We start from the raw sequence: 18,087 nt of genomic DNA, 5'->3' as shown, positions 1-18,087 counted from the left end.
ATAGAATACCAGCCAAGAGGACAAGATGTGAGAAATGTGTAATTGAGGAACAAATAAGAATGTATGGCATCTGTTTTCTGTTGCCTTGATATGGTATCTGATAGCAGATATTTAACACCATGGTTATTGGTTTGTAACCATTTGGGAACTAAACCCAATATTTTTGTCCAGAGTGCCTACTATTGTATAAAAAAACATAACAATGAATGTTACCAAACAAAATTAGAATAAAGTATAGAATTCTGAGGAATCTATATTGCTAAAAATGCATGTTGAAGAAAATGGAAAACCATTCTTCTCTTGTCTTGGAGCAAAATGCTTTAATGTTTATGAAATCATTAGAAGGGTGGGTCCACATAATCTCCATCCACAACAGCTCACATTGTCAGTGAGAGTCGAGCAGATTGTTTTTTGTAATCAGTTGCATACAACGTGGAATGTTTCGTGTCATAGCATAAAATATAATATGAAAGAGTGATGATCAATGGTCAAATAACCTTTACAGAGAAACAAATCTGTAACTGGGAGACTTTTGAATGAGGCTTATGACAGGGTGCCAGGAGTCACCAGGTAATGATTTCTGTCCACCTACATTAAGGTTTCTATATTTTCCTAAATTTGTTTTACCCACACATATTTCTGCTGATGCATATTAATGAAAAATGTTTTCTGCAATGACACTATTTTTTCCTTTAGGTAGATGATACTGTCTTTCAAACATTAGGGCAGGGGGTCCCAAGAAGTCTGTCAACATTTGCAGGAAGGTTACTGAAAGCATGTCAATATTTTCACGTGGTCGCTCACATAGAAAAGTTTGAAACTCTCGGTTCTAATTCCTTAACATGTTCCAAAACAAAGAGGCAGCCATATCGCCCTTAAGCAATTACAGCTTACTGTGTAATACTTAATATTGAGCTACAGCAGATGCAATACGGAATTGATCACTGGAAATGTAAATGGCATTTTCCATTGCTCAGTGCAGCTGTATGTTAGTGAAGAGACATTCTGAGCAGAGCACTGGGACTGTGGAATAGTCTAAAGCAGTGAGGTTGTGTAATAGTTTAGGGACACACTGAGGAGAGCACTGGGACTGTGTAATGGTATAAAGCAGTGAGGTTGTGTAATAGTAAAGAGACACACTGAGAAGAGCACTGGGACTGTGTAATGGTATAAAGCAATGAGGTTGTGTAATAGTAAAGAGACACACTGAGAAGAGCACTGGGACTGTGTAATGGTATAAAGCAATGAGGTTGTGTAATGGTATAGAGACACTCTGAGCAGAACAGTGAGGCTGTGTAGTAAATTTCCTCATTTTAGAACAATAACAAGATGCATCTTTAGCAAACACTAAAAAGCTTTAAAACTGTCTTTTGTTATGGAGAAATTAAATACCAAACTGGAACTCCAGCAGGACCGATAAGTGCATTGGTCTAAAGCCAAAAGTACAATTAGTTTGCAATCCTTTCAGACTCCCTTCCATACCAAAAAAAAGTTTATTGTTTCTCCAAATTTAAATTCTAACTCTATACAGCCTAGTTTGTGATTATAAACATTGGGGGTTAAATTCGATAACCCCCGAATCCGGGTGCAGGGGTCACAGTGCGCAATTAACCTGCGCCTGGTCATTCCGATGCAGGCAGCACATGAGATTCGTGCTGCTTGGTCATTTACCTGATTCCAGCATGAGCAGCCAGGCCTGGCTGCGCTGTTGGATAACTTCTCACCAGTAGTGGGGCCCGATAGCGCATGAGTGCCTCGCACCTCGTAAAAGCAGCCTGAACCTCTTATCGGCAGCCTGCACCTCTTATGTGCAAAATATAAGATATGGATCTGTACGGAGATCAGACATCACACATGTACAACACAGATGCCGGTCCCGTCCCTATGTTTACAAACTGTACAGTTATGTTAAAACATTGAGTAAAGGTTGCGCACTACTAAATCCCACATCCTCCAATCTGCACGCCAGACCTCACCAATCTGCCGATCTGAGTTTGTACCAAGCCTGCGAGACAGCGAGCAATAAGGTTATCTAATGATGCAGTAGAGGCCTTGGTGCATGAGGTGGACAGAAGGAGAGGTATCCTATATCCGCAGGGGAGCGAGAGGTCCTGCAGACATATGCTCAAGAGGCAGTGGGGGGCAATGGAGGACGAAGATAATGCCAGACGCATAGCACCATGAACATGGATGCAGTACAGGAAAAAGTTCAATGCTTTGACATGAGTGATCAAGGTGAGTGAGGTCAACTGTCAAGTGGCATCTCCTACCAACTGCACCACTAGCCGCATCCACTGCTCCATGCACGACACCCCCCATCACCCACCTATCAACAAACTCTTTCAATCACTACTCAACTCTTCCAATCAGATGCTTTCTCTCACCCTCACACATTACCACTCTTGCAAGCCACACACCCACAACTCAAAGGTCACACACACTGGCAGCTATTCAACCATGACAGGCACATCACCCAAACATCCTGCAGGACACTCACCAACATACGTCCCATTATGCGCCACCTTTCTTGCAGGAGAAGGTGGCGCATAACAGAAGGCAGCAAGTGGCAGTGGTATTTAGCCCTTCGAGCCTGTTCCGCCATTCATTGAAATCATGGTTGATTTGTGACCTAACTCCATATACCACCCGCTTTAGCCCCATATCCCTTAATACTCTTGGTTAACAAAAATCTATTAATCTCATTTAAAATTAACAATTGAGCTAGCATCGTTGAGCCGTTTGCAAACTTCTACCATCCTTTGCGAGTAGAAGCACTTCCTAACTTCGATCCTGCAAGTCCTGCCTCTAATTTTTAGGCTACGTTCCCTAGTCCCAGTATTCAGGTATAGGAGACCTCTAAAAACAGGTACAAATGCATCAGCAATCAGAAGCAATGATTTTTTAAAATTATTCGTTCATGGGATGTGGGCATCGCTGGCGAGGCCGGCATTTATTGCTCATCCCTAATTGTCCTTGAGAAGGTGGTGGTGAGCCGCCTTGAACCGCTGCAGTCCGTGTGGTGAAGGTTCTCCCACAGTGCTGTTAGCAAGGGAGTTCCAGGATTTTGACCCAGCGACGATGAAGGAACGGCGATATATTTCCAAGTCAGGATGATGTGTGACTTGGAGGGGAACATGCAGGTGGTGGTGTTCCCATGCACCTGCTGCCCTTGTCCTTCTAAGTGGTAGAGGTCGCCGGTTTGGGAGGTGCTGTCGAAGAAGCCTTGGCTAGTTGCTGCAGCGCAATTTATAGATGGTACACACTGCAGCGTGAATGTGTAAGGATGAGGTGCCAATCAAGCGGGCTACTTTGTCCTGGATGGTGTCGAGCTTGTTGAGTGTTGTTGGAGCTGCACTCATCCAGGCAAGTGGAGAGTATTCCATCACTCTCCTGACTTGTGCCTTATAGATGGTGGAAAGGCTTTGGGAAGTCAGGAGGTGAGTCATTCATCGTAGAACACCCAGCCTCTGACCTGCTCTTGTAGCCACAATATTTATATGGCTGGTCCAGTTAAGTTTCTGGTCAATGGTAATCCCCAGGATGTTGATGGTAGGGGATTCAACGATGGTAATGCCATTGAATGTCAAGAGGAGGTGGTTAGACTCTCTCTTGTTGGAGATGGTCATTGCCTGGCACTTGTCTGGTGCGAATGTTACTTGCCACTTTTCAGCCCAAGCCTGGATGTTGTCCAGGTCTTGCTGCTTGCGGGCATGGACTGCTTCATTATCTGAGTGGTTACGAATGGAACTGAACACTGTGCAATCATCAGAAAACATCCCCACTTCTGACCTTATGATGGAGGGAAGGTCATTGATGAAGCAGCTGAAGATGGTTGGGCCTAGGACACTGCCCTGAGGAACTCATGCTGCAATGTCCTGGGGTTGAGATGATTGGCCTCCAACAATCACTGTCATCTTCCTTTGTGCTAAGTATGACTCCAACCACTGGAGAGTTTTCCCCGATTCCCATTGACTTCAATTTTACTGGGGCTCCTTGATGCCACACTCGGTCAAATGCTGCCTTGATGTCAAGGGCAGTCACTCTCACTTCACCTCTGGAATTCAGCTCTTTTATCCATGTTTGGACCAAGGCTGTAATGAGGTCTGGAGCCAAGTGGTCCTGGCGGAACCCAAACTGTGCATCGGTGAGCAGGTTATTGGTGAGTAAGTGCCACTTGATAGCACGGTCGACGACACCGTCCATCACTTTGCTGATAATTGAGAGTAGACTAATGGGGCGGTAATTGGCCGGATTGGATTTGTCCTGCTTTTTGTGGACAGGACATACCTGGGCAATTTTCCACATTGTCGGGTAGATGCCAGTGTTGTAGCTGTACTGGAACAGCTAGGCTAGAGGCAAGAGGCACTTGTGCTTTTGGAGCACAAGTCTTCAGTATTACAGCCGGGATGTTATCGGGGTCCACAGCTTTGCTGTATCCAGTGCACTCAGCCGTTTCTTGATATCATGTGGAGTGAATCGAATTGGCTGAAGACTGGCTTCTGTGATGGTGGGGATCTTGAGAGGAGGCCAAGATGAATCATCCACTCGGCAGTTCTGCCTGAAGATGGTTGCAAACGCTTCAGCCTTATCTTTTGCACTCACGTGCTGGGCTCTGCTATCATTGAGGATGGGGATGTTCACGCCTCTCCTCCAATTAGTAGAACAGTTCTGACGAAACGTTAACTCTGTTTCTTTCTCCACAGATGTTGCCTGACTTGCTGAGCTTCTCAAGCATTTTCTGTTTTTATTTCAGATTTCCAGCATCCCCAGTATTTTGCTTTTGAACTTGCTTATCTGCCCAGCTGGAAAGTAACTAATATCACCACCAAACAGGTACGCTTAAAAATACAGGTCTAAACAAAGTTTTAATAGCTGCCAAGCAACTAAAAATTCACTTGTAAAAATGAAACAAAATTTTTTGTACACTTTTCCCTTCTGTCTCTTTAATTTAATTCAATTATTTCTTTGACTTTTTATGAAAAAAACACATTTTTTTATTTACAATGATATACAGAATAATAACTTTAAATTAATGAAGTCTGCTTGCCTGCTTGAGCAATGCCTGAATCTGTGGACGTGACTTCTCTTCTTTACAGGTTTAGTGGGCTTGTCTTCTCCTCACACACTCTTCCAGCCCCGCGGCAACTCACGCTGTTCAGAGGCTGGGTTGATAGCACACATTTTGTTTAAAGTTCAAATTCAAGCAATTCGCCGCCACAGAGCCCACAGTAAGTATTTCCGTTAATTTTAATTTGCAGAAGCTGCAGTGAGCATTACCTCGCCGCTCTGCGTGACTTCTGGCCCTATGACTTTTTCTTATCATTTATTGAGCAGCGGTTATATGCATTTTCCAATCCACTAATCTGCCCTGTATTAAGGAGGATTAGCAGCAGCAGCTGCATAGGTTGAAACAACGTTGTGCAAGTCTTACGGGCTGTGGGCTAAATTTACAGATTGAAGTCCCTAGGTCACAGCACCACTTTAAATTGTCGAAACACTTCTTTCACAGACATCACAAGTCATGATTTGACAACTGGGACAGTAACTAGTGTTGTCAGGGAGGGCTTCAATAAATATGGCGGGGGAGAGAAAAAATGGAAGGCATGGAAAGCACAAAGGTCAAAGAGGTGTAGATAAATGAGAAAATCTGAAAAATAATAAAGAACAGGTCAGAAGAAGGAGGGATTAAATAAAAAGATTGGCAAACAAACGGAGGCAAGGTTGAGTTGGATGTCCGCAAATGCACAGAATATATTCTGAATGAAATTATTGAGCTAGAGGTACAAATTGCTATGGGGGATGATATAATTGCATTAACAGATACATGGCTTAGGCTGAGACAGGACTAGGAGCTAAACATTCTGGGTTATAAAATATTCAGGAGGGATAGAGTAGGAAAAAGAGAGGATGGGGGCTTTATTAATCAAAGATTCCATTACAGCATTTGACTATTTAAGTCGAGGAATAGGAAAAGGAAACTGCTATGGTATTGGATGTATATATATATATATATATATAGCCAAACAGTGGAAATGAGATAGAGAAAGAGATATGTAGATAAATTAGAAAAATATGCAGAAATATTTTGGCCATAAAGTGGATGACTTTAACCATCCAAAGGAGAACATCTGGAAAGAGAAACCTGAACATAATTAGGTTCAATATAAAAACTGAAAAGGTGAGGGAGCATTCAAAGATAAATTTACTTGACTCGAAGAAAAGCAAATTTTAATGTGATAAAAACAGAACTAGCCCATATAAATTGGAAAGAAAAATTGGCAGATAAGACAATGAGAAACTTTCAAATAAGAGATGAATAGGATAAACAAATAAATATCTTCCTGCAAGAAGTTAAAGGGGTGCAGCAAAAGCAGTGTTCCTTGGATGAATAGAGAAATGAAAATGAGACTTAAAAAGAAACATATAACAAATCTCGGAATAATAAAACATAATCAAGCAAATTAGAAAACATAGAGGGGGAAGCAAAAGAGCAAATTAGGTTGGCCAAGAGAGGAGATGAAGAAAAACTGGTAGATAACACAAAGGAAATAGTAAAGGATTTTCTAAATGCATACGGGTGAAATTCAACTTTGGCAGGGCTGCAGAACAGGCAGTAGCGGATCAGCTGCCCGTTATACACTGTGCTAGATTTCCCTTTCCGTTGACTTCCATTGTGTAACAGGTGGCTGATCCGCTACTGCCCCTTTTTGCACCCTCTGAAGTTGAATTTCATCCCCATAGAAGTAAAATAATAAGGAAAGGATTAGGCCAAATAGAGGTGTAAAAGAAATCTACTCCTGGAGGATGGTAATTAACAGATATAACTTAATACATTATCTCATTTTTCACAGAAGAATATGATAGTGGGAATGAGGAGAGGAGAATGTGGAGCAATTAGATAGGATAATTATAGATAAGAATGTAGTACAGAAAAAAGTTTGTGGAAAATCAATATGGAAAGGGGACCAAGCCCTGTTGATGTGCATTCCAGATTGCTGAGGGAAGTCAGAGAGGAAATAAGATGCACAATCTTTCAAACACCCTTGGATATGGAAACTGTGCCAGAGGACTGGATGGTTGTCAATGTAACAGCTCTGTTCAAAAAGGAAGAAAGGAATAAACTGGGTAACTATAAACCAGTCAGCCTAACACTGGTAGCAGGTAAGTTTCTTGAGGTCATATTATGGAATGAAATTAGTACTCAAAAAGACACAGGTTAATGAAGGACAGTGAACACGGATTTGTAAAAGGCAAGTTGTACCTGACAAATTTCATAGAGTTCTTTGAGGAAATAGCAGAATGTATTGACAAAGAAAATGCAGGGGATTATGGCCCAGAAATTACTCACCGTCCCTGAATGTCATCCTCTCTCTCCATCGGCGAATCGATTGTCCAAGTTCGCGAATGCGCACGTGCACAGTAAAACCCCGAAATCGCGAACTTGCTCCCATTGGTTTGCCGGCGGTTTGGCAGTTCTGAATTAAAGGGACATGGTACACTAAAATCATAGAAATCATTAAACATTCGTGAACTTACCCACCTGCCCAGCTGGAATGAAGATACTTACGCCACCAAAAGGTATGCTGGAAAATAACAGACCTGCACTACTTTTTAAAAACGCGATAACTGATGATGACTGTGAAAGAACAAAAAATTAAATTTTAAAAATGTGGAATGTCAAGTTACTCTCATTTTCATATTTTTTGATCATTAAAAAAAAATTAAATTATTATTTTTTTTACTTTTAACTTCTGTAAGTTTCATCAAATTAAATCATTTGCTTGGCTTTTTATAAGATATGTTAAATTTTTATTTAAATTAACATACAGAAGTTTACTTTAAATGAATGATTTATACTTGCCTGCTGGTGAGCGTGACTTCTCTTCTTGACAGATTCTGTGGGCATGGCTTCCATTCCCACAGTCTGTATCGGTTCCGAATGAATCTGTGCTGAAGTCACAGCGCTGAACTGAAAAAAAATTGAAAAGGGAGCAAGTGGACGTTGGAGACCCGAGGTAAGTATTCTCGTAGTCTTTGTCCGCAGGATGTACAGACAGCCTTGCCACACCGGTTGGAGCAAGTTCCGGCCCATTCTGTACATGGGTTCAAAATTAACTTTTTTCAGACTGGAGGGATGTGAACAGTTGTGTTTCCCCGGGGTCAGTGTTAGGACTATTGCTTTTCTCAATATATATATAAATGATTTGGACTCTCATACATTAAAATTTGTAAACCACACAAAAATAGGAATCATGGTTAACTGATGAAAACTTTAAATGACTTAAGGATGACAGGTTAAAAATTGAGCAGGTAAATATTGAATGAAATTTAATACAGAGAAAAGTGAGGTGATAAGAGGAAGAAGAAAGAAAGGACATGAACACTAAGTGGTAAAATTTTAAAAGTAGTAAAACAAACAGATAAACTGAGGGGCTTAGATACATAAATCTTTAAAAGTGGGAAGACATATTGATAATACTGTAAAAGATTATGGGATCCTAGGTTTTATATATAGGGCATAGAGTACAAAAGCAAAGGGGTAATGCTAAAATATACAAATTATTGGTTAGGCTGCAGTTAGAATATTGGCCTAAAAATTTGGCCGTGCAGTGTCCATTTTTTGAGTGCTAAATGGCCTCCCAAGCCTCTAATACGGTGGGCAAGAAGCACACGCTCATTACAAGCCGGAAGTGAACTGTCTGCCTTATTGGTAAAAGCCAAAGAAGCTGCGGGCAGTGCCCATGCCTGAAACAGGCATTAGGCCCCTTATTTGCGTAAACAAAGGGGCTAACACCTGTTTGAGGCCCCCACTGCACCCCTACTGCCACCACCGGCTGCACAGGAAAACCAGGCCTACATGCTGCCCAACAGGCAGTTCTCAAAGGACCTGTTAGGCCCCAACCAACAAGGTAAGTTTTTAACATATACTTACCTGAATGTGGAGCTGGGAGGAGCACTCCTGCTGCTTCCGACACCACATTCAAAGAACTTGGGCCATTCCCCCCGAACACTGTTCAGCCCCAGCCTCCGCTCCCTTCCCGTTGCAGCGCCCTGATCTTCAATTACGTTTCTTCGGCAGCTCTACACAGCTCGCCGCCTTCATTCAAATGAGTCCTTGGGCTTCATCATTTGGGCACAGGGACCATACCCTGTGCCTCCAGCATGCCCAAAAATGCCACGCCCCAATTTCTAGGCCATTGTGTCCAGTATTGGAAATCCTAATTTAGAAAGGATGTCAAGGCCATGAAGAGGGTGCAGAGAGATTCATGAAGATGATGCCAGGAATGAGAAGAAACTAGAGAAACTTGGGGCCCTCTACACTAGAAGAAAGAAGATTTCTATACAGACCATACAGAACTAAGAAACACTGCCAGAATATTAAAAATATTCCATCAAAACACTCAAAGTTCAAATGCCATGCTGCAATATCAGCAAAGTCATCTAGATGGTTTAGTTTCACCACAACTATCTAGGAAATCTTTCATACTGGTTGAGAATCCCTCATTCAAGGGTATGAGTCAATTAAAAGATTTCTCAGAGAATGAGACAACAGAGCCTGTTATTTAATGAATCATACTGGAAAATTGCAAACATGCGCTTTAGTCTTTTTATCCAGGATGTGCTTGTTTACTTGATCTTTCTGGCTAATGCACTGATTACTCAAAATTATTAGGGCCTTGAACAATGCAAACAAGTAAATAGTGAAGAATAGCAATAGTATTGTCAGTTGCCATGGTTTATGCTAGCTGAAATGTGATCTGAACAATGATTTTCAGGCCTGTGTACAGAATGTGATGATTGTCAGCTTCCAAACAGAAGTGTATCACATTTTTATTAAATGTAAACTACCAGGAAATAAGTTACAGAATTCAACATTATGTTATTTTCAAATGTGCTTGAGAAAAAGATTAAGAAAACAAATCATGACTTCTTTCAAAGTCAATAATAAAAAATATGCAAGATATATATGGACCAAAGCATTATATGATTATAAAAGCAAAATGCTGCGGATGCTGTAATCTGAAATAAAAACAGAAAATGCTGGAAAGACTCAGCAGATCGGGCAGCAGCTGTGGAGAGAGAAACAACTCTTTTTATTTCATCATATGTTATCTCACTGACATGGTTTATAGAATTTATTCTAAGTAAATGCATGATAACATTAAACTAACCACAAATACCTTTACATCGCCAGCTCAAACACAGCTGAACATTTGATGGTGGCTATTCTGATTGGTAAAAATAACATAGGAGCACTTAATGTGCTTTTGGTATTTTAATGGAAGTGTTAACCTATTTATTTTCAATGGGTGAATCCTAATGGGATTTCTATCTTTTGCTTTTGTCATCCACCAGTAACCCTTGCCTAAACACCCTGGGACATCAGCAGCAACTAACTCCCTGCTGTCCCTAAGGCTGACTCACTAAAGATCATATTGAACCCGCAATACATTTGTATAAACATCATCTTCATAAGTGGGGCCCAAACAAACCCTAATAACTAGCAGAAATTATACAACAACAACTTGCATTTATATAGCGTCTTCACATAGTAAAACGTCCCAAGGCTCATCACAGGAGCATAATCAAACAAAATATACTTTCCATTACCACACCCTCTTCCATTTCCAAACAGGAGTTGAATATGCACCATCTTGCCAACTGTTGCTAAGCATTCTGGACTGTCACTATGTTCTTCACCTCAATGCACAACAAGAAAAGTGCCATCTAACATTACACTGCACTGAAATGCCTCATGTAATTGCTTTCAGTTTTGATTTCCTCATAACCTTTCGTCCCTCCGTTCCTTTCTCATAGGCATTCATTCACTTTTGTCAGTGGTCACTTGGCTGCTAGTCACCCTTTGGTGTGTTAAGAAATTCTTCAGTTCATATTGACTTTGTAGTTCCTAATGATAAAGCAATAACTATTATATTTATTATGGCTTGAAACAACTTCACTTTTAATAGCTCACAGCTGGATTACAGTCTTTACCTTGCAGACCGATCCCTCCAGTCTGAATCCAACATTGATATGCCACTTACCGTTATAAAGAGAGCATCTACAAATTCTTATACACAAACTTATATCTGATTACACCTTCTACCTTCAAAGGAAGCATTTGTATTTATTTATAACTGCTAGTAGCTCTTGGGAAGTTGGAGAATATGGTTTATCTCTGTTGTGTTTGTGTTGATGCTTCTTCATCTGTCTCTCTCTAATGTATGGGGGCAATTTTAACTATCCACTCCGTTCCCGCTCAGCTGGGAATTTTACCTACCTGGTTTCTCAGGCATAATGAAGCAGGCGGGAGCCTCAGACATTCATGCAAATTGAGACCCTATTAATTCAAGAGGACTCCGACAGCATGTTAACCCAGAAGGAAGCGAGGTGCCTGCAGCAGCTGTCCCGATAGCAACAACCTGGTCAGAGAAACGAAGAGGTCCTGTAAGGTAAAGAGTCCTCTGCCCAGACTCCCCCACCCTCCCCCTTTCCTAGCCAAACCACTAACCGCCCTGGAACCCTTGTTCTCTCATCCCCACACTTAACTTGGGCCCAATGGGTGGCCTCCCGGCCATGTAACTTTCCACCTCTTGCCGCCTACTTCCCAGCCATTTGGTTAAGAAGTCAGCCAGCAGCATATTAATGAGTCCCAGCCATTAAAATCAGCTGGGCATCCCACTCCTGTGGAGTGCTCCTCCCGACCTTACATTAAAAGATCATGGGCCGCTCCCTGCTGGCCACTTATCGCATCCCCCAGCTATCAATCTCCTCCCGGCCACCAACACTGCCCCCAGCCATTGCCACCGATCTCCCCACCCCCAGCCACCAAAAGCATGCTTCTAGTCTGGATCTAATTGGGTTCTTAATTGTAACATTGATGCAGTATTGATTGATGATAAGGGAACATCTATAAGTTCTCACATTTAGACTAATTATATTATTACTCACAACTGCCACCTCATTCAAGTCGTAATTCTTCATGTGTCGACCTTGACAGTGAGTGTCAGGAGGCTATTAACTGTGGGGAACATCACAGCAAAGCATAATCCTGTCCTTAAGCAAACATCAACACATGTATTTCCAGGTGTTGGGGGGTGCGGGTGTTCGTAAATAATCAGGGGTGGGAACCCTGGCCACATTTTTCCCCTCCCCAATTTTGCTCCTCTTAAAATGTTTACAGTGCATTTTCATTCCCTATTATAACTTCCAAGATATATTATTTTACATTTTTCTACATTGAACTACATCTGCCACCTACTTACCCATCCTGCTAGCCTATCCATGTCCTCCTGAAGTCTCTACAACCCTTGTCACAATTTGTTATATCCCTCCACTGCTGCCTTGAAATTTGTAACATCCTTTGCCTCCACTGCCTCCATGGGTCGACTACTCCATATATTTACCACCCTTTGTTTGAAGAAGTTATATCTTAACTGTGTATTCATCCTTTTTCATCCAAGCTTGAATCCACGTCTTCTTGTCTTACAGCTTGTGTTAATATTGATCCAATTTATCTATTCGCTTTAAGATCTTAAAAACCCAATAAGATCACTTCCAAGCCATTTTTTCTTCTACTGTAAACATTCCTAGTACCTGTGGTCTTGTCCTGTAGCTCAGGTGTTTGATCTCTTGTCAATTTAGTTCTCCTTCTTTGTAATCCCTCCAATACTAGAATGCATCCTCTGTGAAATGGTGGTGAGAACTGGTGACAATACTCAACATGGGGGCAGACCAGTACTTTGTAGAAATTAATTATTACTTCCTGGGACTTATGATCTATCCCTCAAGTTATACATCCTAACGTTCTGTTTAACTTTTCCACCACCCTGCACATTGTGTAAAAATATAAGAAATAGGAGGAGTAGACCATACAGCTCCTCAAGTCTGCTCCACCAGTCAATAAGATCACGGCTGATCTTCAACCTCAACTCTACTTTCCCGCCCGATCTCCATATCCTTTGTGTCCAAATATCCATCGATCTTGGTCTTGAATATATTCAACGACTGAGCATCCACAACCCTCTGAGTGAAGAAAATTTACCTCATCTCAGTCCTAAATGGCCTACCCCTTATCTTGAAATTACGACCCCTAGATCTAGACTCTCCAGCCAGGAGAAACAGCCTCTCAGCATCTATCCTGTCAAGCCCTGTAAGAATTTTATACATTTCAATGAGATCACCTCTCATTCTTTTAAACTCCAGAGAATGTAGGCCCATTCCACTCAATCTCCCCTCATAGGACAACCCTCTCATCCCAGGAATCAATCCAGTGAACCTTTGTTGCACCCCCTCTAAGGCAAGTACATTCTTCCTTGGGTAAGGAGACCAAAACTGTACACAGTACTCCAGCTGTGGTCTCACCAAAGCCCTGTACAACTGCAGCAAAGACTTCCTTACTCTTGTACTCCAACCCCCATTTGCCTTCCGAATTGCTTGCTGTACCTGCATGTTAACTTTCTGTGTTTCATGTACAAGGACATCCAACTCCCTCTGAACACCAACATTTAATAGTTTCTCACCATTTAAAAAATATTCTGTTTCTCTATTTTTCCTACCAAAGTGAATAACCTCACATTTCCCTACATAATAGTCCATCTGCCACCTTCTTGCCCATTCACTTAACCTGTCTATATCTCTTTGCAGACTCTTCGGGCATGATTTTAACATTGAAAAATGGGTGGGTTGGGGGCGGTGGGGGTATTCAAAATATCAACCATTTCAGACCAGCCCCCAACGCACCCTCCCAATTCCAGTTTTCACAGGGCGATCAGCCCACTCCCAGGAGGCGGGTTGGTCACTAAACTCTTTCAAGGATGCTACGGGCCTCCATTTTTGCAGGTTTTGCAATTTCAATCGCTGGAGGCCGGGATTCCCGGGCCTTCTCCTTCACGCCACATGAAAGGAGGCAAGACGGCCTGAAACAGCAGGTCTTTCTGGCACAGCTTGTGGGCCTGGAGGAGCAGGAGTGCTTCTCCTGGGCCCAACAAGCAACGAACTCCCAACGATCATGGACCCCCCCCGCAATCTCCGACCCACCCCCCACAATGATCGCGGAACCCCCTGATCTCCGACCCCCCCGCCAACAATCGCAGACCCCCCGATCTCTAAAACCCCCCGCCAATGATTGCAAAACCCCCTATCGATTGCCGCCCCCTCCCCGATCTCTGACTCCTACTTCAAATATTCACGGACCCCGCGATAAACCAGGATCCCGACACCGCCCCCATGACTGACTCCACCCCCCCATGACTGACTCCACCCCCAACCCCCATGCCCACTGGTGCCCCCATCCCCACCCATGCCCATCAATGGCCATGCCCACCCATGCCCATCAGTGGTCCATACCCGCCCATGCCCTTGTGCCTACCAATATTTGCCACGCCCGCCCCCCCCCCCCACAACCATACAATCAAAGACTTAGCTGAAGACGTCCTCTCCCTGGCTGTTCTCCTATCCGAATGAGACCAGCCTGTCAATCAGGCCGGTCAGTCGGACCGCAAACCTACAAAAAAAGACTTACTTACGTCAAAATCGTAAGGACGTCTGGGAGGACCATACTTCCAGCTTTCCCTTCTGCAATTTGACCCCCTGCCCCCTTTCCGGCTCGGAGTCAAAATCATGCCTTTTGTGTCCTCACAGCTTACTTTCCTACCTAGCTTTGTATCATCAGCAAGCTTGGATACATTACACTCGGTCCCTTCATCTGAATCTTTAATATAGATTGTAAATAGCTGGGGCCCAAGCACTGATCCTTGCGGTGCTCCCCTAGTTACAGCCTGCCAACCTGAAAATGACCCCTTTATTCTTACTCTCTGTTTTCTGTCCGTAAACCAATCCTCTATACATGCTAATATATTACCCCCAACCCCATGAGTCCTAATCTAGTGTAACAACCTTTTGTGTGGCACCTTATCGAATGCCTTTTGAAAAATGTTGATAGTTTAAGGGTATTTTTCACTGACACCCCTAGATCCCTCTCCTGTATTGTTTCCTGGAGACTGTTCCCATTTACTTTACATTCTTAACTTGGGAAACAAAAACACCTAAAATCACACCACTAAAGACACTTGCTTAATAAATTAATTGCGTCCAGTCAGTGCATATCTGACCGTTTGTTAAAAATATACTGCAGAATTATTTTTTAAATTGCCATACTTCGGCATATTTAGCATAAACCTGTTCTTTAAAGCATAGATAAATGTGTAAAAATATTGTCACCTCCAGGTCAGCCCCACAGTAGAAAGTGAAGATAATTATATTCTATTTACATTAGCTACCTGGACTCAAAATTCTTATGGGATAGTCTACAATTCAGAGCTTTCATTGCTGTCTAATTTATACCAGCGGCCATACCAGGATCTTACTAAACATGCATACAAAATAACATGACATTGCAACATCCAGTATGGCATAAGAAAACAAACACAATGACATGTTTGCTGATCACATATAATACACAGGTTTGAGGTCTGTGCATTATAACATTTATGTAACGCCGAGATGATTTTTAAAATTTCAATCATTTCCAAAGCATCCATTTAACTGTCTTATTTCAAATAATACGACATGCTTTTAATAACTTCAGAAAAATTTCATTATCCCTAACTTTCAACTGCACTATAAATGTGTAGAGATAATAGGGTGTGAAATGTAAATTCTGAATAATGTAACTTCAAACAGTAGATTTAAAGCCACTTGGACGGTGTCCAGAGATGGTTTAATTAGCTAAAGTACGTTTCCATTAAACACAAGTCTAACTTGATAAACAGCCAGTCAGAGGTTCTCCCTCAAGCGTACTGAGATAGTCCTCGACTAGCTCCAGACAACCCAACCTTCAATGTCACACATTGCAGCCATACCTTTCTTCCCACCAACTGTCACTGTCCCAAAATATCCGCACAAGTATATCAAGCTATGTTTTATAAGATTCTCAAAATTCACAGATCCCCAAAACCCGGAGGAAAACCCTAAAGAAAAAGACTTTGGACTCTTTTCTAACTATTTCAGGGTGATGAAATATTGGGCCGACTCACACACGCGCCGCACCAGGAAGCATCAACCAGCGAAAAGTACTTTTCAAGGAATCCACGTCCTTTAAGGGACTCGCTTCCTCGTAGGGGTGACTGTAAGAATTCTGGGAATTCACCTTTTCCCTGAGTATGGAAAACTTTGGCCATTGACTAAAATCCTAAGATGGAAGGATAGGTGAAAGGTCACCAGATGAATCAACAACACACACAGTGAAATGTGGGAGAATTACTGCTTCAGACATGTCTCTGTTTTAATGCAAAACCTACAGCAGGTGGTCAACACTCAGCACTAATTCGAAAGGCAGTAGGCCATTGAAAGAGGCAACTGCTCCAGACATGTCTTTGTTTTAAAGCAAAACCGATCAACACCTAGGACGTTGGATACAAAAGGAAGCCTGTATACCAGGTGATCAGAAAATCGGAATTAAAACAATGACCCATTGGGAGAAGCAATTGCAACATGATGAGGGACCATCAAAAGCCATCAAAGATTCTTAAGGACTTTGTAAGAACTGTTTAAACAGACATGAAGTGCCTTTTTTTTTTAAGTGATGAAGACTGTAAGAGAGGGATATAGAAGTGGAAACTCGAAACCTCTCGCTCTCTCTCTCTCTGGCTCTTGCTGGCTCTTGTGTTCTGCTCCTCTTGTTCTGCCTGTCTCTGGAAGGAGAGCAGCTTCCAGCGAAACCAATGAACCCTACGTGAGAGAACCAGTCAGCCAGACCTGCAAGTGCAAAGGATTGTTCAACGGCTCGGGAGGCGACAATTCAACAAGGCAAGGGGGCAACAGAGAGAAGGTCAGCAGCTCTAGAAGCAGGCCGACACACAAGAAGAAACCAGAGCAACAGCCCCAGTGACCATCAGACACCTCGCGGCAACAAGGGCCTTACGAAACAACCAACCGAATATTGCCACCAACCAACCGGGTAATATTGGGCCACCGCGACCAAAGAAAACCAACTCGGGAGAAAACCGAAGATCCGCAAAGTTTCCACTCTACGATCTATTCCTGACTTACTTTTGGATGAATTACTGTCAAGGATTCGTTTGGTGAGCATTATCTCTGGTCCTTTAGAGTCCAACTTAACTAGTAAAGTGGGATTGGGTGGGGTGAGGTATCTTTCTACTGTAATTTCCCTCGTGTGTTCCGAAGTGTTCCCCATTTTATTAGAGTGTTAAGATTGTTGTGTTGTATTTTCTCTCTTGAATAAAGATCGAAGTTTCTTGCAACAAAACCGGTTGTCTGCTGCACTTTGTCACAACCCCCAAATAAGTCCGAGGTCTAGAACCCAGAGAGTGGGAGCGATTTGAACCGCTCAGAAGTCAGAGGTGAAGCTGACACACACCACCACCCCCTACAGTTTGTGGGTACATGTGGAGCATTTTCGATTGACTTTGGCCTGAATCACCAACCACACTCTGTTCTTGGTTTCATGCTGACCCAAAATTAAGTATCTGGCATCTTGGTCCAGTTTAAACAATATAATGGGGACTTTATGCAAACCCATGGATGATTAGAGCTTCTCATACTATGAAGGTGGACACAATAACCTATATAATTTGTAATATTGTTAGAAATAGTTTATCAATCAAAAATAACCATTTCCATTTGGTTCACCATGCTGAGAAATGAATGTACTCTGGAGCTATCACCATTTCTAAGACAACATTTATTTTGCTCCTTGGCCTGATTTAATATTTGTTATGTTACATTTCACTTCCATCCATGAGTGTGAACTGAACTGTGTCTATTGATTAGTGTAATAAGTGTAAAGAAACTGTTCTAAGTTCAATGATATTACAGAGTTCTCTCACTACCATGTATTTCATGCTCATTTTCACGTCTACACATCGATCATGATTGGTTGGAAGTGATACAATAATTGATATTGTTATTATTATTGGATTTTTCTTGTTTATCAATCAGTTTCCAGGTACCATGGTCTAAATATGACATTAGTAACTTCTTTCTTAAAATATTTTACCATTCATATACACTCAAGTAAAAAAATTATAGAATATTACAGCACAGAGGGAGACCATTCAGCCCATC

General features: G+C 42.1%; 1 long non-coding RNA gene across 4 annotated transcripts; it reads left to right on the top strand.

Moving 5' to 3' along the window:
- Nucleotides 1–4,671: 4,671 nt before the first annotated feature.
- Nucleotides 4,672–17,269, top strand: LOC137335454 (uncharacterized). Of its 4 annotated transcripts, none has more exons than XR_010966419.1 (6): nucleotides 4,672–4,833; nucleotides 5,097–5,228; nucleotides 6,992–7,161; nucleotides 7,894–8,015; nucleotides 11,265–11,453; nucleotides 16,012–17,269. It is a non-coding gene; the product is annotated as an uncharacterized lncRNA (long non-coding RNA). The 4 variants fall into 4 exon arrangements; XR_010966418.1 differs by having other exon boundaries at nucleotides 15,948–17,269; XR_010966420.1 differs by lacking the exon at nucleotides 6,992–7,161 and having other exon boundaries at nucleotides 15,948–17,269.
- The last annotated feature ends 818 nt before the right edge of the window (nucleotides 17,270–18,087 follow it).

The sequence above is a fragment of the Heptranchias perlo genome, chromosome 19 (assembly GCF_035084215.1).
Source record: "Heptranchias perlo isolate sHepPer1 chromosome 19, sHepPer1.hap1, whole genome shotgun sequence".
Taxonomy (NCBI): Eukaryota; Metazoa; Chordata; class Chondrichthyes; order Hexanchiformes; family Hexanchidae; genus Heptranchias; species Heptranchias perlo.
This window is presented reverse-complemented; position numbering and strand designations above follow the sequence as displayed.